Source organism: Electrona antarctica (genome assembly GCF_951216825.1).
Source record: "Electrona antarctica genome assembly, chromosome: 2".
In the NCBI taxonomy this organism is placed as follows: domain Eukaryota; kingdom Metazoa; phylum Chordata; class Actinopteri; order Myctophiformes; family Myctophidae; genus Electrona; species Electrona antarctica.
In genome coordinates this window covers 27,218,553-27,245,205 of record NC_136807.1, presented here as the reverse complement: position 1 = coordinate 27,245,205, position 26,653 = coordinate 27,218,553, and positions in this window count along the sequence as shown.

Genomic DNA, 26,653 nt, shown 5'->3' with positions numbered 1-26,653 from the left:
ATGATTCATGATAACTACTTTTTATATATGTGATGTATGCCATGCTTTTGTTATTGCTTAATGTAAGTCGCTCTGGATTAAGAGCGTCTGCTAAATGCCTAAATTGTAAATTGTAAATTGTCTAAGGTCAGTGTTCTCATGCCACTGTACAAAACCTTCTCTAAGGTCAGTGTTCTCATGCCACTGTACAAAACCTTCTCTAAGGTCAGTGTTCTCATGCCACTGTACAAAACCTTCTCTAAGGTCAGTGTTCTCATGCCACTGTACAAAACCTTCTCTAAGGTCAGTGTTCTCATGTCACTGTACAAAACCTTCTCTAAGGTCAGTGTTCTCATGCCACTGTACAAAACCTTCTCTAAGGTCAGTGTTCTCATGCCACTGTACAAAACCTTCTCTAAGGTCAGTGTTCTCATGCCACTGTACAAAACCTTCTCTAAGGTCAGTGTGCTCATGCCACTGTACAAAACCTTCTCTAAGGTCAGTGTGCTCATGCAGGGATGGATTAACCCCCACGAGGGCCCCTGGGCCGGTAATATTTGCAGGGCCCCCATAGCGCACGTGCACGCAACATTTTAGTGTTTTCTCCGTGTTTTTATCATCTTTTTAACCTAAATTTAACAAAATCAACAGCCAATGAAGGGCCCCAGGAGCCCTTTTCAGGGTGCCAAACCTAGTACCTCACGGTCCAATTTCCCTGAAGGGCCCCTAAGAGCCTAGGGCCCCTGGGCCACGGCCCAATGTCTAATTTGTCCCTGTGCTCATGCCACTGTACAAAACCTTCTCTAAGGTCAGTGTTCTCATGCCACTGTACAAAACCTTCTCTAAGGTCAGTGTTCTCATGCCACTGTACAAAACCTTCTCTAAGGTCAGTGTGCTCATGCCATGCCACTGTACAAAACCTTCTCTAAGGTCAGTGTTCTCATGCCACTGTACAAAACCTTCTCTAAGGTCAGTGTGCTCATGCCACTGTACAAAACCTTCTCTAAGGTCAGTGTTCTCATGCCACTGTACAAAACCTTCTCTAAGGTCAGTGTGCTCATGCCACTGTACAAAACCTTCTCTAAGGTCAGTGTTCTCATGCCACTGTACAAAACCTTCTCTAAGGTCAGTGTGCTCATGCCACTGTACAAAACCTTCTCTAAGGTCAGTGTGCTCATGCCACTGTACAAAACCTTCTCTAAGGTCAGTGTTCTCATGCCACTGTACAAAACCTTCTCTAAGGTCAGTGTTCTCATGCCACTGTACAAAACCTTCTCTAAGGTCAGTGTGCTCATGCCACTGTACAAAACCTTCTCTAAGGTCAGTGTTCTCATGCCACTGTACAAAACCTTCTCTAAGGTCAGTGTTCTCATGCCACTGTACAAAACCTTCTCTAAGGTCAGTGTTCTCATGCCACTGTACAAAACCTTCTCTAAGGTCAGTGTGCTCATGCCACTGTACAAAACCTTCTCTAAGGTCAGTGTGCTCATGCCACTGTAAACTAGACACACAAACATCTTGTGCATCTATCCACATAAATTCACAACGATTTCTTTACATATTTTGGCGAAATATCGACAAATATAGTTAATGAACGTTGGTGCAGTCGTTCTCAAACTTGGATGCAGGAGAAAGCATGCCCTTGATTGCCATGTAGCGGTGTGAATTTCGTCGACTATGACGAAAACACGTGTGTCCACTTGACAGAAATGAAATAAAATGTTGTCAACAAATGCAAACGACTAGTGAAGAAGAGATCCAGTAGAACTAAAAGACAAGTAGTTTATGTTTGGTTGCGCTCAGTTCTGCTGAAAATAGCACATCTACAAGCTAACAACACGTGCTGCGATGCGTTGTGAGCTTGTAGATCTACCATTTTCAGCATACAACAGTGTAAAATTAGCCATTTACGACGGCATCAAGGCCCGCCAAAATAAAATTTCGGCAATAAAATCAACTGTAGATTTTTGACTAAAATCGTATATTTAGTCAACTAAACCTAGACTAAAACTAAAACAGTTTAGATGTAAAATGTGCCTAAAACTAAATTATTTTTTATTCAAAAGACTAAAACGAAATCATCATTGCTGTCAAAATGAACACTGCCTTTTAGGTCATCAGTGATCACCGGTGTGTTGTAGTGGATACTATATGATCTAATTACAGGGCCCATGAGAGCAGACGCCTATTGGCTCTGATACTTTTTGGTTTCTGCAAAACGCCCACCAAGCGTTTGGGAGCAGACCGGTCTGCAGAAGACACATGGTAATGTGAATTCCCACGACCAGGATCCGGTTTACCAGGCTAGCCAACCTTAATCACAGTCACACCTAACCCTAACAAACAAATGCCTGATAACTAACCTAACTCAAACTAACTGTAACCCTAACTAAAAAATAAAATAATAATCTTTATAAACCATAAAACTGTGACCGTATTCCCTGAACGATTTTCTCACAAGGCCGATTATTTCCTGTTTTTTTTACTATCCTTGTGGGGATAGTAAAATGCTACTTTGGTCAAAATAACGCACGCACGCACGCACGCACGCACACACGCACACACACACACACACACACAAATGCAATATGTCATTACTTGGCAGGGCTGTATGTACCGAGGAAAACAATTTCAGAAAGTGCAGGCCGTCTCCTCCATAAATGCCAAGCATGGAGAGCCATGTAAGCCAAGTCCACATCAAACACATTGTGTTTTATCGCTGCTTTAACTTTCCTACAGCACATCTATGACACTGGGCTCCTCACAGCTTTGATCGCATAAATCAGTGGTGCTAATAACATTTTGTCAAGGACCCCCAAACTGATATATACAGTATTTGGCCACAGACTATGCATCTGGAAAGAGTTTTGACCAGGGACCCCCATTAGTAGTAGTAGTAGTAGTAGTAGTAGTAGTAAAAAATAAAATCACACCCGTGTGAAGTGAGGGGTGCTCTTATCATCATACATCATCTCATTCCAGCCAATCACCAGAGGCTAGCGACTGATGCTAAAAACATCCAACGGACGGTAAATAAAATACTATTAATTCTGGATTAAGAGACATTAAAGAAGCCTGAGATATCTCGGGTTGGCAAAAGAGGGTTTATTGCTTAAACCCGCGATTTCACGGGTGTGGCATACTGTACATTGTGTTAATGTGTGTTGGGACAATAATGACATAAAAATGCCATTCATTATCAATGGCATTTAATGTTTGTGTTTGGACAAAGTTTGTGTTTACACACACACTAAAAGCTGGACACAGAAGGGGCTAGCGCCCCTCAAAAAGAAAAACATCAGTTCTCCGAACAACTGGACTCGAGTCGTCACCGACGCGCACGCCAGGTTTGAAGTCGGTCTGTCCCATCTATGCGTACGACCTTGCCATATATGGGCGTATCTATCAGATTGGCGGTTCTGGAAATCCGCCTCGCCCCGACGCAGGGCACTCCCTCACGTTGTCGACTCGTCGCCGACACATGTCGGTCAGATGGCTCTCCAGATACGTGAATCTAAGTACTTCTTCCTCCACTGGCGATCATCATTCAGCAGACTGTTGAAGTGAAACAGGAGCCAGCCTGTTGCAGTGTTTGGTCATAAATCACAGTTTTACAGCTGGCTAGCTTGAATCTGCTCCAATTGCCTTTATTTCGTTTCATTTTACTCGCTTATACAGTAGCTGGCAACATATGCAGAGGATTCCAACTCTCCGCGCGCGCGCACACGCACACACACACACACACACACACACACACACACACACACACACACACACACACACACACACACACACACACACACACACACACACACACACACACACACACGCCTCAAGTGGTGATAAATACCTCATCCATCCTCTTTTGGAGGAGAAGAGACCGGAGAGCGAGCATCACACAGCGAGTATATGTGGACTTGTGGAGTGTGTATGGTGGAGGCTTCAGCCTGTTCTCGTCCTCTCACTGTCGAGTGTGGTGGAGGCTTCAGCCTGTTCTCATCCTCTCACTGTCGAGTGTGTATGAGGTACATAGAAATTGATCTATTGAAGATTCTGACTTTCAAATGTACATTAATACATTTTGATTGTATTACTGTATTGTTGTATTGTGCTTTGGCAATGTAAACGTATGTTTTCTCGTGCCATTAAAGCCCTTTGAATTGAATTGAATTGTGTATGGAGGCTTCAGCCTGTTCTCGTCCTCTCACCGTCGAGTATGTATGGTGGAGGCTTTAGCCTGTTCTCGTCCTCTCACCGTCGAGTATGTATGGTGGAGGCTTCAGCCTGTTCTCGTCCTCTCACCGTTGAGTGTGTATGGTGGAGGCTTCAGCCTGGATGTACAGTCTCCTCGGGCTATGGGAGGGAAACCATGTTTTAGAGCCATTTTAGAGAAACTTTGTTCTGCCTGCTCATGCTAAAATGTAAACATATCGTGCCTGCATGTCATCTGAACGGTTTGAGAGTGAAAGTGTCGCATTTACGACCTGATGCCGATTCTACAAATGTCAGTGGTTCTCAAGCTTTTTAATGTTAAGGGCACCCAAAATTACATGTATTTGATTCCTCCGGACTCACATCTAATCCTGTCCTCGCTCGGAGGCGATCAGCTTTCAAAAATAGCTGATCTACAAGCTCACAATGTTGTGTGACACAATGGGCCTCATGCGCCAACCGTTGTTAAGAAGTTCTTAACCCTTAGACAGATTACTACTGGAAAACACGTGGAGTTTTGCATTAGTCTTTTCTGCCCTGTACGTGATTTTCCGTAGTTCTCTTTTTTTATTAATACCAATATATTAATTCGGTCCGCACCTCTGTATATAGTATTGAGCATAAATATCAACTACATTTCCCAGAATTCCCGTGTCACGTGACACACGTGTATGCTTTCCTATTGGAAACTGACGCCCAGCCCCCAGTGAACAGGGGGGTTGGTTGACTCCTCCGAGGTGGGCACTGGAGGAAGAGTTTTTCAGCCAGGTTTGCAGTCGCCGCAAAAAAAACAATCTGAAAAATGATCCATCCGTGTCCAGTGGCATTCTCCAGTCCCAGACCGTTGGCCGGGCTGCAACATCCACCCTCGCGGATTACACGTGTGCAATGTTTTTTCTTCTCCCCACCGGAGTTACCACCAAGGCTGATGCCTTCGCTAAAAGGTAATTTTATTGTATTCGAAAATGCCCTAATATGACATGTCTAGTAAGACGATCCCTATATTTGGCCCGAGCCGACCTAGTGCTGATATCAGATAGATGTGGTAGAACCATATATGGATAGATCTAACTGGTTTAGTCATCGTGACATGCATAGTCGGAGAATATATAACAAGGGTCGGTACTATAGGTGATCGACGTAGCTAACAAAAACATCTGATCAAATGAATGTATTGTACTGTGTCTTTGTGGGCCGAATCGTGGCATCGTGGCATACAAATAGATGTTTGTATAATTAGTATCACGATAAAATAATATGGCGACGTTAGAATGACACCACCAATGAGTGATCGCGTGTAATGTAGCTGCCCAGCGTATATCCAGCACCATCACGTCACCACATTCCACTGGCTGTTGGCTAGTAGTAGTTGCTAACAAACACTGCACAAATGGTACTGGCTATTGGCCGGGCCACAAGCCCGGGCAATAGCCAGTACCAATGTTGCTGGATGATTGCGACGCAATGGTGCTGGATATACCCTGGGCAGCTAGCTACATTACCACCGATCACTCATTGGTGTTTCATTCTAACGTTGCCATATTATTTTATCGTGATACTACTTATACAAGCATCTATTTGTATTTGTCATGCCACGACTCGGCCCACAAAGACACTGCACAATAAAATCATTGATCGCCAGCAGCCGGGTAAAACGCCATGTAATAGTAGCGTGCACTGACTACAGCTAAAATGTTTATTTCTTTTTATATATTTAGAACTGGCATCAGATGAGGAGGAGGAGGAGGAGGAGGATGAAGAGTCAAGACTGCGATGGCGTTCTCCGACACTGAACCGGATTCATTCATTCATTCATTTCAGGGGGGGGGGGCAGTTTTTGGGTGTTTTTTTTATTTAGCCTACTCACACATAACCTGACTCCGCCAGATGGGGCAGCAGAGAGTACACTGGGTTCTCCCCTCCTGCTCCCATCTGGGAACTCTCAGGCAGACTTGATGCCCGGCCACAAAACGGCCTGGCCAATCAGCAGCAGCTAGTAGAAGCTAGAAGCTGCTGCTAGAAGTTGCTAGAAGCTGCTGCTGATTGGCCAGGCCGTTTTGTGGCCGGGCATCAAGTCTGCCTGAGAGTTCCCAGATGGGAGCAGGAGGGGGGAACACAGTGTACACTCTGCTGCCCCATATGGCGGAGTCAGGTTAACTCACACACACACACCGTCAAGGACTGGGTTTGGGGACATTTGGGAGGAGTAGCTCTGATCCATAGCTCTAAATGCGCATTTAGAGCTATGGATCAGAGCTAGGGGAGGAGTAACTGTTTTGTATGTAGGCCTATTTATTTTCTGTAATATTTATCATTTTATTATGTTAGTAGTCGTAAAAAATAAAATACGCTTTTACAATGAGTTAGACCTGTCATGACTATTTTGTTCACTATTGTGAGGTTTATTGTATATGACTAAGCAAGTTTCAACTGTGATTTACTCTGTAACGGTAGATGGTAATAACTCAATTTCTTTTTTATAATACAGTATACATTCAAGTCTATATTTTGATACATATCATGGGCACCAAGTCATATCAAAACAATGTCCTTGGATGTGTTTTTTATCAAAACTGTGTTTCTTCATAACAGGTTTTTGAGATACATGCATGAATAGACAAGGTACTGGTAAGACTATGTAAACATGGTATATATCAAAATGTGCGTTAGAATGTCTAATTTTACCCCAAAAAAGAATTGAGTTTATATGATGTTCCAATTTCAGAGCTATGGGGACTTTTAGCTGGATAGGTCAGATTGATCATGACTGACCATGCTATTTATAGATGGCAAAATATCTACAGTGGTACATGTGAGAAACTTTTTATTTTATTTTAATTGAACTAGACAACTCACCCTTTAAAATGAGATATTGCATGGCTATGTATGCCCAGCAGAAAAAAAGTTATTTAGAAAATAAAACTTCAACCGGGCATAACTTTTTTTGGTTGTCCTAGAAACAGAAACAGTGTAAATGCAGGCTCTTTTAAATGGCTTCCAACACAAGAACTAAACATTTTATCAACTCAGTTCATTTTTTTCCTGGAAGCAGACAAGTCAAGCTTTCTCTGAAGGTCTTTCGTTGTCACACATTCACAACAGAGAATTTTCAATAAATCATTCAAAAACGCCATTCTGCCATAGAGAAGTCTACAAACTATATAGAAATCCTTGAAACTCTCAAAGAGTTAAGAGGAAATTTGTTCTTAGACCCACTTAGGAAGTTTTTAAGAAGGTTTTGGGATCCCTCAATCTTTTCTTAGCTGTGATTTGTTCGTAGGTAAGAACAGAATCTACGCACACTGTGGAGCACTCTTAGGGTGCCTTTTTCGTTCTTAAGTGCAATCTGAAAACATAAAGGGAAAACAGCGCCATCTGCATGATGCTCAAAGTTTGGTCTGAGGACCTCAAGGGGTCCTTGAGGAAGTTCCAGGCAGTCCACAGCAAAATATGGAACATTTTACCACTTTAATCCCATTTTATACTTTGAAAATAGCCAATATACAAGCTCACAAACGCGTCCCATTACTGCCCATTTTGAGCTTGTAGATCGGCTATTTTCAAAACATTTTTGATAAATCTTCAAAACATTACCCTAGCAGAAAATATTTTCATATGGGGGTCTGCAGAATGCATGTCAATTTGGGGGTCCTTGACATGAAAATGTTTGAGAACCACTGGTTTAGAGTTCACAACCCAACCCAAACAAATGCACCATACCCACCACATAACCCCCCCCCCCAGTTGACTATTGTGAGATAAATAATAAAATACATTCATGAATATTGAAAATATTAAAATATTGAAATATTGAAAATGTGAAAATTTCTGTTCACTTCAGTACCTCCACAGTATTATTGATTTTTAATGTTTGGAGTCTGGTGTTCCACCATATTTAGACTTTAGTTTAGGTATTCTTGACTTCACTCAACTTTATTTCTATGTGTGAGGTCCTGTGAGCTGCAATCACACACAGGTGTGACTGCAGGCAAGGCCATGGAGTCATGCAAAACTACACCCACCTGGGTGAACACAGGTAGGAAAGTGAATTCCCAATGCCTTATATGGGATTGGTGGGGCGGTTCCCTATGGTAATTAGGATGCTAATTAGGATATGTGGGGCGTCTACCTATGTTAATTTGAATGAACTGGCACACCCCTTCAAGTTACGAGGATTTGGATTCATCATCATAAGAACATGCTTACGAACAATTCTGCCTACTTAAGAACGTTTCATGAATCTGACTGGACTTCTCTTAGGAATTCACTTAGGAAGAAATGTAAGAGGAAAAGTTAGGAACTTATTGGCGCATGAGGCCCATTGTGTTGTGAGAGCTTGTAGATCGGCTATTTTCGAAATGGACAAAGTTTGAAAATAGGTTCACTGTTTAGTTGTTTTGTACATAATAATCTAAGTCTAACTTGTAACGGAAGTTTTCAAATATTGTAGTGGAGTAAAAGGGCAATCTTTGCCTCTGGGATGTAGTGGATTAGAAGTAAAAAGCACTGCAAAAAGGACTCACTAAACCCTCACTCGACCTTTTAATAAAAGTATTTAAATTGCATGAACTGTCAGTACAGCACTTGAATAAATATACTCCCCACCACTGCATGTAAGCAAGCATTTGCGTGATTTACAGTTAGCTGTTCATTCAATCTATTTGTTCATGCTTTCCTGCACTGTACATGCTTGTTTAAGCCAGCCCAAGGTCATTGTCATCACCGTGCAGAGTCAGAAAGCTCTATTAGTCATTAATTACTTTGTTGCAGTCGAGTGAGCAGATAAGACAGGCCCGTTTCTCCTGGGATCTGACTCAAGCTGACACCAAAACTCTATGAAACCTCCCAAAGACATGCGGCGTGGCTGCAGGGACGATGCATTCAGCCTTGACGGAGACCTGATGTGAAGGCTTGTTTCTGGTACACGTATATGCACAAAATGGCATCGCATGCAATACGGTATGGTGGGGGTGAGGTCAATGGATGTCAACATTAACAATTAAAAATAAATGACCACACGCCATGAGACAGAATGCTGTTCCTTAAGCGCAAGAAAAAGAGGGTTGGGTACATTTTGAATTGATTGATTCCTTGCTTGATTGCTTGATTGCTTGATTTTCTTATTGACAGAGAACAGGAAAGTTACTGCACACTATAGGGCAGCTTTAACAATACAGCTGATTGGCGTAAGGCTTGAAGGTGACCCACATAACTGTGCAACAATGAAGAAGCTCCCATTCACTCCCAGTTCAGTTCTTTTTGGTTCTTAGTCCATGAGCCAGAGCTCCAAAAGCCTTGAGACGTCACATATGGAGAGCCATTCATAAACACTGCATGGTTCAAATATGGAGCGTCATTCATAAACACTTTATGGTTCAACAGTGTGACTGATGAATGGGCTCACACTGATGAATCCGTGTTCCTTCCACGCGCTACGTCCGGCCGGGGAAACTCCCCCCCTGTCAGGTGAAAAGAAGCAGCTTGGACTCCTCATGCATAGATGGAAGCATGAGGTCAGTCCGCTGCCCGGGGGGGGGGGGGGGGGGGGGGGGGGCAGAGGAAGTGTAGGGCCCAGGATTACATTTGATAATTGACACTGGGTGAAAAAATGGGTTGCAAAATCGTGGGATAAAATAAAATAAACTAGAAAAAGTGCACAGGTCTCCACCAGGAGGATAGGACTGTGTGAGATGTTTGGCAAAATGTTTAGGAGTAATATAAACATGTTTGTTTTTTGCAACAATTTTCTTAATTTTGTTGAGGAAATGCAGAGCCAGATCACTCATAGCATCTCTGAGGATAGAATTCTGGATGAGCAGGACATGTGCAGCATTTTGAACGAAACAGGCCACTCCTGAAAACTTTGGAAGGCAATGTTAGCCAATCAGTGTAGAATCTGAGAAATCCAACAGACTCGTCTTGATCACATGACTACAGAGATCGTGTGTACCGATTTGCGTGAGATTTGGATGAAATCTGTGCGACTAACATAAGCAATGTGTTTAGCAGAAATCGGCCTCATGGTGGCGCTATAACTGGCAGATGTGGAGGGATGCAGGGAAAATGTTTTTCCATGGCCTCTAGGGAGTGCGCATACATAAGTATACAGATTGATGCAGTTATAGCTAAAAACAGGAATTGGCCTGTTATAGCGCCACCATGAGGCTGATTTGGAAAATAATGAGTGGCATGTCGTCCTCGGCCTAGTGGAAATGTGCGTGTATAATTTCACGGAAATTGCACACTGTTTTTGTGATTTGTGGCATTTTGTTCGAAACGGACCATTCATGTGAGCTTTGGAAGCCAATATTAGCCAATCAGGATGGAAGATGGGAAATGGTGCAAATCCGTGTTGATCACATGACTATGTAGATAGTGTATACCGAATTGTGTGATGTATGGATAAAATGTGTACGGGTAATCTACAGAAATGTGTTTTGCCTAAATCGGCCTCATGGTGGCGCTATAACAGGCCGTTGAGGAATATGTGGGGCAGAGGTTCATCGTTGGCATCCATGGAGTGTGTGTGCATAGTTTGGCATGGATCGGGCCAACGGTACCGGAGATTAGCTGATAACGGACGGACGGAAGGACGGACGGACGGACGGAAGGACACACACACGGACGGAGTGCAAAACATACTCTCCCCCCATGCCTTCGGCCTGGTGGAGACAAAAAGACTCACCCGTGTCTCTGCGTGCTGTTATGGTTAGAGACGGGTTATATATGGATACACCGCCGGAACAATGAGCCGCCGTCCCTGTTGGGTGGAAACCACATATGTCCAATAAATAAATAAAATAAATAATTCTACTTTTCAGGATTCAAATTAAAAAACAGTAGCAGATCTACAAGTTCAAAACTGCTGCTTTTGTGACGCTGTATGCTCAAGTATAGGGTGTTAATGTACGGGGGGTATGAGGTTTCTACCCGACAGCAATGATATGCCAACATCCCCCCCCTCCCTCCCCTGCAGTGTGTTAACCACTTCCATGGCACGTGTCACTGCTGATCAAAGCTGAATGTCTTCTGCATGCAAATTAACACAGGGGTCTCGACCAGCTGGCATGGTGGCACATGTTAAACAAACATGATGGGGTATATAGGAGGGCGGGGGAGGACGTGAAAGAAAGGGTGACATCAGAATCCAAGATACTGTAATAGAAACTGCAACTACAAGGGAAGCCATTGTTCCCCCTTAAATCAAAATCTAAATAAAACGAATTCAATCTTGAACCTATAATATGATGTTGCAGGCGGGTTCCTGAAGTGTCCACAGAACGAGTAGAAAAACAATAGTACCATTTTATCATGAGCATTAGTGAGGATCAATTAAATGAAGATGGGTTGAAAGCCTATCTTCAAGTTAAGCTGTAGGATCAATACCACAATATAAAAATAGATTAATTAATTCATTCATGAATGCATTGTGCAACAACCTGTGATGTCATCAAGTTGGTCTTTGTTACAGAATACAGCCAGGGTCACTGCCCACAAAACTGAAACCTTGACATAACCATTTGCGCCCAGCGACATTGACGATTTGCGTCAAACATAATTCCAAGTGGCTGTTAATTGCATGCTGGAAAGTGGAAATCATCTGCTTGACATCATTGTTCTCAACACACGCACGCACGCACTCGTATGACAAAACACGACGACAGCCACTGCTTATACAAGATTCTGGCCTTGTGCAGGCAAAGTATCCTTGAGAAAGTGTCTTGTTGAAAAATGACAATGTGCTCTCAGTGAAGGCATATGGTATGTGTATTGCTTTTCCTGCTGATAAACTTTGTCTTGTACAGTGTTGGAAAGTAATTTACTCAAGTACTGCACTTAAAGGGGCATGTTACGAAACCCTTATATAAGCAAAGTCTAGAGGCTAGAGTAACACAACATAAACTAGAAAAAGTGCCCTTCTGGGCACAGGTCTCCACCAGGAGGATAGGACTGTGTGAGATGTTTGGCAAAATGTTTAGGATTATTATAAACATGTTTTTGAGGCATTTTGTTCCAAAAATGTGTTTAGCAAAAATCAACCTGTTGGTGGCGCTATAACAGGCCAATGTGAAAAGGGTGGGATATATTCCTCAGCCTAGTAAGACAATGTGTGAAAGATTTCACGTAAATTGCATGCTGCGTTCATGATTTGAGGCTTTTGTTCAAAACGGGGCAATCTTGCAAACTGTGAAAGTCAATTATAGCCAATTAGGATGGAATATGAAATATCGGACAGATCCGACTTGAGCACATGACCATAGAGATACTGTGTAACGATTTGTGAGATTTTTGGACAGAATCTGGAGGAGTAATATCAAAAAATGTGTTTTACAAAAGTCGGCCTCCTGGTGGCGCTATAAAAGGCAGATGCGGAAAATGCAGGTCAAAGGTTTATCCTTGGCCTCTAGGGAGTGTGCATGCAACGTATCACGCAGATCGGTGCAGTTTTAGGTAAAAAATGTGAAAAGCTGCCTCATGGTGGCGCTATAACAGGACGTTCTGGAAAATGTGGGGCAGAGGTTCATCGTTGGTATCCAGGGAGTGTGTGTGCAAAGTTTGGCATTGATCGGGCCAACGGTGCCGGAGATTAGCTGATAACGGACGGACGGAAGGACGGACGGACGGACGGACGGAAGGACACACACACACACACACGGACGGAGTGCAAAACATACTCTCTCCCCATGCCTTCGGCCTGGTGGAGACAATTATGAAAAATGGGATACCAAGCATTAAAGGTACCAACACAGGTTGAGGCAAAAAGTACCTTATGCTATTTTACAGGTTTGAAGCAGAGGATATTATTTACAAACTGGTCAGAAGTTTCAAAATAAAAGTATGCCACTGGCAGGGGACACGGATGTTGCCAAAATAACAAACTAAGCAGCTATGGTGAACACAATACTGTCTAACTGACCGATATGAAAACAAAAGCCTGACTGCCTAGCTACTCTGTCCAATGAGGATCAATACAAATGTGGCAACCATCCCTTACCTAGTGTGGTTTAACATAGATTCTACCTACATGTTGTATATGCTAGGGGCCCCTGTCATACCTGTCCCAAGGCAGGGCATACACACTAGATATAGTAGGAGGAGAACAACAGCAAGGTTTCTTGGTCTCTAGGTTAACAAACAAACTGGTGTTGGTGAAGCGAGCGCATGCACTGAGCCAAACACAGCCCTTTTATAGGGCACAGGTGAGTATGATTGGTTGAAGGCGGAGTCAGGGAATCAGAGGCTGGCGAATGAGGGCTGATGGAGAATGATGGCTGAACACTGGTGGTTATTGTTATATTATCAGTAGCCTCGGAAACCCAGACGTTTTTATTTCCAGGGAGGAAAAAAAAGTCTGGGTCCGAGTCCACTTCAATTCGGCATAGAGTAGCGCAAACATCGCTCACTCTGCTGATTTCTGATCGTCTGCACCTTTGTTAAATTGACACACACGTACACATGTACACACACACACACTCCTCTCTCTGTCGCTCTAAGTAATTGGTCTCATGTCGCGCAGCTGCGCATAGTTTCTCCCGGCGGATCCTGCCGGGAGCTGCCTATGCCATAAAAATCATAGGTGAGTTCCAGGCTATATTATGAGTTGCCCATGTACAGTCTGTGTACTTGAACTTGAGATACAGTGTACTTGATATGTATTGTGTACTGCCTGTACTGTAGCATACTTTATAGATAGGCTACGAGAGACATCTCAGCACCAGCAAAGGTCAGCCTTGCTGCATTAGTCACGGTACTTTGTCTCATATCTTATTGTCACGTCATTATGATCCAGCACTATATATGTTCCCTGTTGTGTAATAAACTTTGTGAACCTTTAGCGTGATACTGCCTCGTGTGTCGTTATTTGTTCTTGGGGCATGGGGCAGTTTGTTTACCACATGGTACAGTAACACAGTGAAGAAAGGTTCTTATTAGAGGCAGGCTTGTAACAAAAATAGATCTTTAACGCAGTACTTAAACTTTTGTGTGTGACCTGTTAGTATGACGAAGTAGAGCATTAATTTACAAAACAAATCATGAAAAGTTGAAATATGGAGATAAGTGGTTTTCTGCCACGGCAGCAACAGTAATCTCAGAAGTGTATTTCTCTCATCTCTGGGTTCTATTCTGTTAGATTTGTGAGCTGCTCGCTGCTTGCACTCTGATGATGGCTGCTCCTCTGTACAGTGTGGGTTGTACCATGTATTGGCTCTATTGGGAGTCTTCTGTCCCCACGCTGCTGGCTGATCCAGGTGGACATGCACTTGAAGAAGACGTCCATCTTTCACTCCCTGAACAAGATGCGGCGCTGCATTATATTAGAGTTAATAGGAATTTAAAATGGTCACATTTTCATCACAATTCCATTTGTGCCACAGACTTATATGAGCGGTCAATACCAGAAACACATAGATCCAGCCCTAAATGTACTACAAGATGATGATCAGCGGAGTCACCATATTGAGTTTCCTACTGACCAGCCACCCCATCATCACATTATTGGACTGCGACAAAAACTAAAATAATGAATTCAAGGACCCCTGGGGGGGTCCCCGCACCCTCCGTTGAGGACACCTGCTCTATAGGCATGAAATGCAGGTTGTGACAGTAAAGAACAATATTGCACATACAAGCCCAAAATCACTTTTATGAGGAGGTTGGCAGGTTGGCGTTTCCCTTAGCCGCTGCTCCTCTAAATAGAACGGAGCCAGTTAACCCACTCACTTGTACATCTGCTATTTATGAAAATATTTGAAAAATATCTAAACTTTTTGGCTAAAAAGAAAATTGGCACGAAAGCATTTGGGAAGTACTGATTTAGAAGGCATTTGTAGAATTGGCCATAGGTCTTAATGGGTTAAGGTGGTTGGGTGAGGTCATCTACTGTATAGTATGGATGCCTCCTGGGTGGGCGTCTCTCTTAGGGAGGTCCTCAGCACACGTCCCGCTGAACAGACGGGGGCTTATAACCTTTCAACGGTGACCTTACAACACCGCGGGATCCCCCGGTTAGAAGCTAATATGTCCATCAGTCTGTCTGTGACCGAAGTTAGTCCGGATAAGTGGATGGATGGATGGATGGATGGATGGATGGATGGATGGATATTATTAAGCAGCTCTGTTGTTTCAGCCTGAAAACAAAAAAAGATCCATATATGGGCATTCCCATGCAGACGATGCCCTAATACAATCCCTGTTATGCGCATATATGGAGATCCCTCTCAATATTAAACCCATATATGGGAATGTCAATAGGGCCATATTGTGACAGTCTCATGATAACCAGTGTGGTTGCCGCGACGCAAGTCACACTTGCAAATGAACCAAGTTGGAACAACACATGGATCTCCATATGTGCACCATCAAACTTTCAGATGCTGTTTTTCTCCCAGTGTGGAGGAAGAATGATTAGCATTTTTATTGTGATTGCCCTTGAAATATATTATCCTTGGTTTCTGTTGTGTTTCAACAATAATAGCAATTCAAAACAGTTGTCCTCAAAACCACACCTCCAGTCGCTGTCATAAGAACAGGAGGTGCGCTCATGATCACGGCAGCAGAGCCTGTTTGTGCACAACTGCACGCACACCTGCAGCCCATCAAGTATAATTTATACTCCGTCCTGCGATGGTGTCGCGCACGCAGACCTCTAAGCTCACAACAGTCACGTCCGCGATGCGATTTGATCTTGTATATCAGCTGTTCTCTGTGCGCAATACTGTTGCGCAATGAAGTACAAATGTCTCCTAGGGTGCACCTCACTAGCCAACACACAAGCGCTCCCCAAAACAACAGGTTTGGAGATCTGTTGGGAATTGATTACATGTCACCTGTGCGCCCAGTCCCAATGTTTGTATGTAAAATAATTGGTCTATATGGAGCCGGCCAGCAACTCTACATCTGACCTCACTGACACCAGATTAATAGTTTAACTCCTGCTTCTCAACTGTGCCATATTAAGAAGTTCTGTTGTTTCAGCGCGACCTCACCCTTTAGGGCGTCTTACTGGTGTTCAAAAGCTATGTAAAGAAGGAACGGAAACGTACGTATACGTCACACTTTCTTGGTCCAGAATTTCCAGCAGGAAGATCCATCTGCCTGGAGACGAACGTTTTTACTACGTATACCTACGTAGTAAAATAATCAGTTCAGGGATATAGGATAAAAGAAGAGAGTAGCCTATGTTTCTGATTATGCAGTAAGTATGGGCTGTTATCATGAATAGCTTCCTGTTAAGTTCTGCATCTATTGCATAAATGATAGTTACACTAAGACATTAAAGCTGAAAGTATGTATGCAATTCATCAACATAGCATACACAATTGACACAATCATACACATTAAAACGAGTGATAGACGCACACATTCTCAGGCCAACAATAAGTCTATCTGACCTAGTTACAGGACTTACAATGCATTATACTTCCGGCTCCCACGCACGTCAATGGCATATAGAAAGTTTTACATGGCCTTGGATGCATTGTAAAGCTTATGAATTTGCTATTGTGTGTGGTGTTTATAAAGGAGGGGGTGGAGAGGTGGATGGAGGGGTGGAGAGAGAGAGGGGGGGAGAAGGAACTAGAAGAAGTGCCCAGGGCACAGGTCTCCACCAGGATTGATATTTTTTGGATAAAATCTTAAGGACTACTATAAAAAAAAGTGTTGCACATAAATGGGCCTCCTGGTGGTGCTGGAAAAGGCAGAATTTTACGCATATCGGTGCAGTTATGTGAAGACGCAACTTGGCCTGTTCTAGCGCCACCATGAGGCTGATTTGAAAAATATCAAGTGGCATTTCTTCCTCAGCCTAGTGGGAATATGCGTGCACAGTTTCACCGCAATCAGACACTACACAAAACGGGCTACTCCTGAAAGCTTTGGAAGCCAATCTTGAAATATGAGAAATCAAACAAACCCGTCTTGATCACATGACTATGGAGATCATGTGTACCGATTTGCGTGAAATTTGGACAAACTCTGAAGGAGTAATAGGCTGTAAAAAAATGTGTTTTACATGTCGGCGTCCTGGTGGCGCTATAAAGAACAGATGTGAAAAATTCTAGGCAAAGATTTTTCCTTGGCCTCTAGGGAGCGTGCATACAAGGTTTTACAGAGGTCAGTGGTAAAACCACACATGGGCCAGTTATAGCGCCACCAGGAGGATGAGTTGTACATTTTCAAGTCATTTAAAATGTTCAACTCAGCAAGTGGCATTTCTTCCTCGGCCTAGTCGGAATGTGCGTGCAAAATGTTATGGAAATCATACAATGTGTTCATGATTTGCACCATTTTGTTTGAAACGGAGCACTCCTGCAAACTTTGGAAGCCAATCTTAGCCAATCAGGATGGAGTGTGAAAAATCTGAAAGACCACCAAAGTGTGTGTGCAGAGTGTGGCTGCGATCCAACGGTGCCAGAGATTAGCTGTCCACAGACAGACACACGGACGGACAGACGGACGGACGGAGTGCAAAACATACTCTCCCCCCATGGCTTCGGCCTGGTGGAGACAATGAGAGAAGACAGAATGGGGAAGAAGATGTATGGGAGGGAGAGAGACAGTAATTTACAATTTACAATTTAGGCATTTAGCAGACGCTCTTAATCCAGAGCGACTTACATTAAGCAAGAACAAAAAGCATGGGAATACATCACATATGTAAAAATGCATTTATCGCGAAACATGCGTAAGCTAAGAACGTGACTAGAACATATCTATATAATGACACTATACATATAAACTATAACTAGAACATATCTATATAATGACACTATACATATAAACTATACATATATGCTATACTATGCTGTATATATATACTATGAAGTGCTATGACTACATACAATGCACTTATTGTGCTGTCTCCATTGTGCTCTGCCAAGGTAATCGTTGCTGCATCTGGCAGAAACCTTATATCAAAATGTTCCAACTTTATGTTATTTCATGAATTAAGACAGTGTTGCACAAACGTAGTGAAAATAGCAGGTCTGCTAGGTCACAATGTGTCCGTGATGCAACGCTTTGGGATTGGCTTTCCCCCCCGCTATATCGTTCAAGTGGTTCAGTAGGCCTATGCCTGTGGTTTTATTAATGTTTGACAAATGAAAAGTGTTAACAAGAGTGTGGTGACTAAATACAAACTGCATTGTATCTGTTGTGAACTATCTCCATGCTGTCCAAAATGGCAGCCTCTGGTGGACATTCCCCATTCTTTGCATCCCTAAAGAGACACATTTGCCATCACGCCACTCAACTCATTAGCCAATCACAGTCCAGGTGTGTCCCTATATAACCAGTCACTCACTCTACAGCCTTCACTCAGGCCACATGCAGCTCTCACTGAGTCTACAACTCCAACCCAGCCATGCGTACTTGACGAATGTAAGCCTTTGTTATGTTCTGTATTGACTTGATGTATGTTTATGCTATGTTGATTACTTTGCCATAATACAATGGTTTCATATGTTCTGGTGTCTAATGCCCAGTGCTAGTTTGTTCTTATGCCTGATGTTGACCAGTTGCATATTCGAGTTGCTTTGCAATGTAGCCTGTAGCATCATTGATTTACTGTCATTAATATGGTCCTTTATTGTTTGAATACTATAGTTGCTAATGTATTCCATTTGTTTTCTTTGCCTTGTAGAAACCATGGTGAATGGAGAATAAAACTGCTTACTATAGTTGCTAATGTATTCCATTTGTTTTCTTTGCCTTGTAGAAACCATGGTGAATGGAGAATAAAACTGCTAACTTGTTAAATCTACCTTGGTGTCACAAAACTTCTCTTTGACTGGAGAAACTTGGGTGGTCAGCTCATCTCCAACTAAACACAACCAGCACATATTTATTAGGATCCATTGGAATACAGGTTCTTTTTTTTCTACTAACCGTTACCGAGAAGTAACGGTTTTGAACATACAAGGTTTCCACCCGACAACGACGACATTATGAATTATGTTTTCGTAATGGATCACCAACCAAGGCATTCTTGGCAAAGAATATATTGGATATCATCTGATTCATATCATCACTCGCTGGAAAAGCAGGAAATTGTATCCAATCTGTTTTCCTATATGATCCTGTGTTTTATTATCCGATTTATTTAATTTAAATTAATCTATGTAACTGTGCGTCCAGACCCACAGCGCAGCCTGGACTCCATTGCTTTGTAGCGTAAGTAAAAGCAATTGATGCGGTGAAGTCATGGACCTCTGGCTATGAACCACTATACACTATACCACTATACTGCCCCATGAATTAGAGCGATCGATAAATGGCATTACTGTGATCAAAATTCAACATAACAAACATGATGCAACCATGGCCAATCTCTCTCTTCATTCCACTACAGTAGTCAGTGAGACACAATAGGCCATACTACAGAATGTGTGAGGACGTAGTGTGTGATCACATAACCATGCATGGATATCATCCAGAGTGCTGCTCAAACGCTGCTCTTCAACTACCTTCATTCAGCGGTGGAAGACTTCCCTTCCCACTACACATACTATTACAGCAGTGGAAGACTTCCCTTCCCACTACACATACTATTACAGCAGTGGAAGACTTCCCTTCCCACTACACATACTATTACAGCAGTGGAAGACTTCCCTTCCCACTACACATACTATTACAGCAGTGGAAGACTTCCCTTCCCACTACACATACTATTACAGCAGTGGAAGACTTCCCTTCCCACTACACATACTATTACAGCGGTGGAAGACTTCCCTTCCCACTACACATACTATTACAGCAGTGGAAGACTTCCCTTCCCACTACACATACTATTACAGCAGTGGAAGACTTCCCTTCCCACTACACATACTATTACAGCGGTGGAAGACTTCCCTTCCCACTACACATACTATTACAGCAGTGGAAGACTATTACAGCGGTGGAAGACTTCCCTTCCCACTACACATACTATTACAGCAGTGGAAGACTTCCCTTCCCACTACACATACTATTACAGCAGTGGAAGACTTCCCTTCCCACTACACATACTATTACAGCAGTGGAAGACTTCCCTTCCCACTACACATACTATTACAGCAGTGGAAGACTTCCCTTCCCACTACACATACTATTACAGCAGTGGAAGACTTCCCTTCCCACTACACATACTATTACAGCAGTGGAAGACTTCCCTTCCCACTACACATACTATTACAGCAGTGGAAGACTTCCCTTCCCACTACACATACTATTACAGCAGTGGAAGACTTCCCTTCCCACTACACATACTATTACAGCAGTGGAAGACTTCCCTTCCCACTACACATACTATTACAGCAGTGACATTACCTTCATTCAGCGGTGGAAGACTTCCCTTCCCACTACACATACTATTACAGCAGTGACATTACCTTCATTCAGCAGTGGAAGACTTCCCTTCCCACTACACATACTATTACAGCAGTGGAAGACTTCCCTTCCCACTACACATACTATTACAGCAGTGGAAGACTTCCCTTCCCACTACACATACTATTACAGCAGTGGAAGACTTCCCTTCCCACTACACATACTATTACAGCAGTGGAAGACTTCCCTTCCCACTACACATACTATTACAGCAGTGGAAGACTTCCCTTCCCACTACACATACTATTACAGCAGTGGAAGACTTCCCTTCCCACTACACATACTATTACAGCAGTGGAAGACTTCCCTTCCCACTACACATACTATTACAGCAGTGGAAGACTTCCCTTCCCACTACACATACTATTACAGCAGTGACATTACCTTCATTCAGCGGTGGAAGACTTCCCTTCCCACTACACATACTATTACAGCAGTGGAAGACTTCCCTTCCCACTACACATACTATTACAGCAGTGGAAGACTTCCCTTCCCACTACACATACTATTACAGCAGTGACATTACCTTCATTCAGCAGTGGAAGACTTCCCTTCCCACTACACATACTATTACAGCAGTGGAAGACTATTACAGCGGTGGAAGACTTCCCTTCCCACTACACATACTATTACAGCAGTGGAAGACTTCCCTTCCCACTACACATACTATTACAGCAGTGGAAGACTATTACAGCAGTGGAAGACTTCCCTTCCCACTACACATACTATTACAGCAGTGACATTTCCCCTTAAAGTGCTGAGTTGAGAGCTTCTACCAATTCCATTGTAAGCCTCACAATGCTCCATGGGAACAACGGGTGACACACACGCACACGACCAGCAGTGTGTCTTAATTGCCGGTGGCGTTCGGCAGGCAAAGGAACGGCGCTCACTGGGACAGATTAGCTGTGACATTTCTGCTTCTGCTCGCACTTCAAAGACAAGCTCCCACTGCTGCCCACATGCCAGGCCCCCAGCACGCACACAGGCAGGCATGGCAAGCACGTTGCACACATGCACATAGCACACACCAAACCCACTCCTCCCACCCCCTTGAGACTCACCCCTCTCACACACAGCCTCACACACACACAAACACCAACCACACCCCTGAGACACACCCCTCCACAACTTCCTCAAAGAACCCCCCTCCTGGCTGTAAAAGGCTGTAAAAATGTACTATGATAGGGATGCTGTGGATGAAATCATTATCCAGCGGTGGCCTGAGTCAGCACCGTTTTAGAACCACTGCAGTAGAGAAATGACAGCACTACTTTATCTAAGTCAATATGGTCGTGCAGAGAAAAAGAAAAAAGAGCTGCTCCCCACCCATGCTTTGGTGAAGTGGCTTTCAACCTTTTTTATATCAAGGTCCATTATTTATTCGGTATTTGAGCCACCGACCACTGATGAGATTTAGCTTTTCAGACCCAAGACTTTTTTGAGTGGTGCAACCACTCCCTTACGGAGCTATGTGTGTGGGTGGGTGACTGGGTGCCTGGGTATGAGCACGAAAATAGCATGGTTGTTTTTCACCACCTGTGCGCAACCTAACACACACACAAACACACACGCACATATTAACTGTATATATGATGATTTTGGGTGTGCCAGTACAGTACAGTGAAGGGGAACACGGTAACTCTGTCATTTCTCAACCACTTCGGACGTGGGGCGGCTCGCCGGAGTCGGCCCGGCCCCCTGGGGGTCTGGATGTTCCGGGGACCCCCCCGGGGACTCTCCGGGGACCCCCAGAGATCCCCACATGGTAACTCTCATTTCTCAACCGTTTCGGACGTGGGCGGCTCGCCGCAATCGGCCCGGCCCCCTGGCTGTGGGGTCCTGTGGGTCTGGAACTTCCGGGGACCCCCACATGGAGTTGCACCACTCACTTCACACAGGTGTGATTTTTTTGTTGTCATTGAGATTTTGCCCACAATTCAATGCTGTAGGGTATTGATGTTTGTACCATTAGGAGAGATAACAGGCAAACAATGAAAATAACAATTCTTCTATAGCCTTGCAGTGGCCAGACGCGAACATATTAGTATGACCAAGCCAGGCTACATTCTCTAATTGTGTAACCTCTTGTGAATTAAGTAGACCTAATGCAGGTGTTTAATAATAGTTTAACTCTTGAGAGTGTAGAATGAACGAGAGAAGGAGTCAATTGGGGTTCATTTTACACTCTCAAGAGTTAAAGATCTACAAGGGTCCATTTGGTCACCAACTCTCCATAATTTCGCTGGGGACCACGTGGAAGCTGCGGACCACAGGTTGAGAACCACTGCTTCAGTGTGTTACATATTGTGTCCCTGGCGCTGTCAGACGCAACGCAACGATGCTTTATTCTCCCTGCGTTCGTCTGCCTTCCGTTTACATGTGGCGCTGCCGCCTGCATCTCTAATGAGCCACCAGTTCAGCTGAGGATTCCAAAGCCTGCTGGTGTGTGTGTGTGTGTGTGTGTGTGTGTGTGTGTGTGTGTGTGTGTGTGTGTGTGTGTGTGTGTGTGTGTGTGTGTGTGTTTTATCTTCGCTGCTGGGCAGAAACCTCTTATCTCCATATTCTAACAAAACCTTTTGTGGTTCTCCCCCCGTAAAGTATTAACGCCCCACTTAATACGGTTCTCTGAATCTGTGGACATTTTTAAACTAAATCTTAAGACGGACCTCTTTAGCATTGCTTTTACTTAGATCATAGCATGTCCGTTTCCTGTTTTAGTTGCTCATTTTGTTTTTACAATTACTATTACTATGTAGTTGCTTTCTTGTTGTATTTTGCTCTTTCTGTGAAGCACTTTGAACTACACTTTGTCTGAAATGTGCTATATAAATAAAGATTGATTGATTAATCATACTACGATGTGTGTGTGTGTGTGTGTGTGTGTGTGTGTGTGTGTGTGTGTGTGTGTGTGTGTGTGTGTGGTTTAATTGTTCACCGGCGGCGGGGGTCCAGGATGATACACAGCGGAGGGTCTCTAAGTCACTGATACAGTTCTGCTTGAGGAAATAAAACACTGTTCTGTATATGAAGAACAAATCTCACACACACACACACACACACACACACACACACACACACACACACACACACACACACACACACACACACACACACACACACACACACACACACACACACACACACACACACACACACACACACAGGGAGAGAGAGAGAGAGACTGAGAGAGAGAAAGCCACATAGGACTATCAGTGAGACTGAGGGAGCTACTGTAACACATGTGAATGAGAGAGAGAGAGAGAGAGAGAGAGAGAGAGAGAGAGAGAGAGAGAGAGAGAGAGAGAGAGAGTCTCAAACAGTCAGTGTGGGAGAGCTACATACAGTAGAGGGGAGGGGATATACATATACAGTGTGTGGCGTAGAGTGTGTGTGGACTCTGTGGAGTATACGCAAAAGGAGGAGAGCTCTGACAGGAGAGGGTGTGCTTAGAGGGACTCCACAGAGAGAGAGAGAGAGAGAGCTGTGGACAGAAGGAGATTAAAGGAAAGCACCCGTGGAAATAGAAAGAGAGCAGTTGACATGCTGCAAAAGAGTGGCACTGAGAAGAGAGAGAGCAACAGAGAGACAGACACAGAGAGAGGGACAGAATAGGCAGACAGTACAGCAGAAGTGGCAGCAGTACAGTCCTTTTCCATCCAGGATTTCCCTAAGTACATCTGCTTAACTACTGTATGGAACCCCTCGCCCACTGACTGACTGACTGTGGGAGAGCCAGAGAGAGAGGGAGGCTGAGAGGGAGGCTGAGAGTTCTGCGCGGGGCTGGCTGCACTCTGTCAGTCACTGTTCACCCATACAGCTGCACAGAACAGCAGTCTGCAGCAGAAGCATGCATCCCCGCGCCGCCCTGCGCGCCAGCCACGGCTGTGGGACACTGCTTGCCACCCATGGGTGACTGACGGGATGGGTGACTCTGTTCTGGATTTGACCTAAAACCAGGCATCTCGCACAGACCCCTTCTCCCAGGAAGGTAGGCATTGGTTCTTTGAGTGGCATTTTGTGTGTTGCAATTTGCAAGGGAGTTGGTGTTTTGTTTTGTGTGTTTTTTGTTTTGTTTTGTTCTGAGAGATGGACAATGATTTCCCTGTCAGTGAATGGACTGTGCTTTGAGTCCTAAATAATTTTAACTTAACTATATTTGGAGTTTTATCAATTTATCTTATCTACAGTATGTATCCTTTATTTGTACAGGAGACATACTGTATAAATAAATACAAAATAAGATACAACATCTCCTTTACGAGCTAGGGGAGCTCGTACATCACTGCAGGCAATGCGGGGACGTCCTGTTGTACTCACAGTAACGCGCACGCACGCGCACACACACACACACACACACACACACACACACACACACACACACACACACACACACACACACACACACACACACACACACACACACACACACACACACACACACATACACATACACACACACACACACGTCGTTGATCTAACTAATTTAAAATGTTTTTCTGATTAATCTGATCCGACCAGCTGTGACAAACATCTGGGCTCTCTCTTGTGTGTTTTGCATCTGGCACTGATCTCTGAGTGAGCCATATGCCTGGGTCTCTTGCATTGTATTCGTATTATCGTATTATAGAGACATTCAGTTTTGTAGCCCTCTTAAGTAGGGTTGGGAATTCATTGGGTTTTATCCAATACCAGTGCTAAACCGGTATTCTTAAAACAATGCCGTCGCTCGCCTCGAACCAACACTTACAAATAATATAATAATAATAATAACGTTGTACGACTCTGGCTGAACTTGGTTTAATTCTGAGAACCAGTGCTGCCTTACTTTGCGCAATTCTAGCCTCATCTCACAGGTTACACAGCACTACAATGCGATATATGCTGTACTCTACTAAGGCATGGGTATTATGGGACGTGGTGGAGCCAGTTATATATGCTGTACTCTACTAAGGCATGGGTATTATGGGACGTGGTGGTGCCAGTTATATATGCTGTACTCTACTAAGGCATGGGTATTATGGGACGTGGTGGTGCCAGTTATATATGCTGTACTCTACTAAGGCATGGGTATTATGGGACGTGGTGGTGCCAGTTATATATGCTGTACTCTACTAAGGCATGGGTATTATGGGACGTGGTGGTGCCAGTTATATATGCTGTACTTAAGGCATGGGTATTATGGGACGTGGTGGAGCCAGTTATATATGCTGTACTCTACTAAGGCATGGGTATTATGGGACGTGGTGGTGCCAGTTATATATGCTGTACTCTACTAAGGCATGGGTATTATGGGACGTGGTGGAGCCAGTTATATATGCTGTACTCTACTAAGGCATGGGTATTATGGGACGTGGTGGTGCCAGTTATATATGCTGTACTCTACTAAGGCATGGGTATTATGGGACGTGGTGGTGCCAGTTATATATGCTGTACTCTACTAAGGCATGGGTATTATGGGACGTGGTGGAGCCAGTTATATATGCTGTACTCTACTAAGGCATGGGTATTATGGGACGTGGTGGTGCCAGTTATATATGCTGTACTCTACTAAGGCATGGGTATTATGGGACGTGGTGGTGCCAGTTATATATGCTGTACTCTACTAAGGCATGGGTATTATGGGACGTGGTGGAGCCAGTTATATATGCTGTACTCTACTAAGGCATGGGTATTATGGGACGTGGTGGTGCCAGTTATATATGCTGTACTCTACTAAGGCATGGGTATTATGGGACGTGGTGGTGCCAGTTATATATGCTGTACTCTACTAAGGCATGGGTATTATGGGACGTGGTGGTGCCAGTTATATATGCTGTACTCTACTAAGGCATGGGTATTATGGGACGTGGTGGTGCCAGTTATATATGCTGTACTCTACTAAGGCATGGGTATTATGGGACGTGGTGGTGCCAGTTATATATGCTGTACTCTACTAAGGTATTATGGGACGTGGTGGAGGTGGGGCCAGTTCTCAGTACTCAACCCTGCTCTTAAGTAGCCGTAACAGATACGCAGTGTTGTGTTGGTTATGCAGCCCAACTATCAGCCATCATTTGCGTTTGTGGTCAACAAGATTCATTAATTTACATGATGG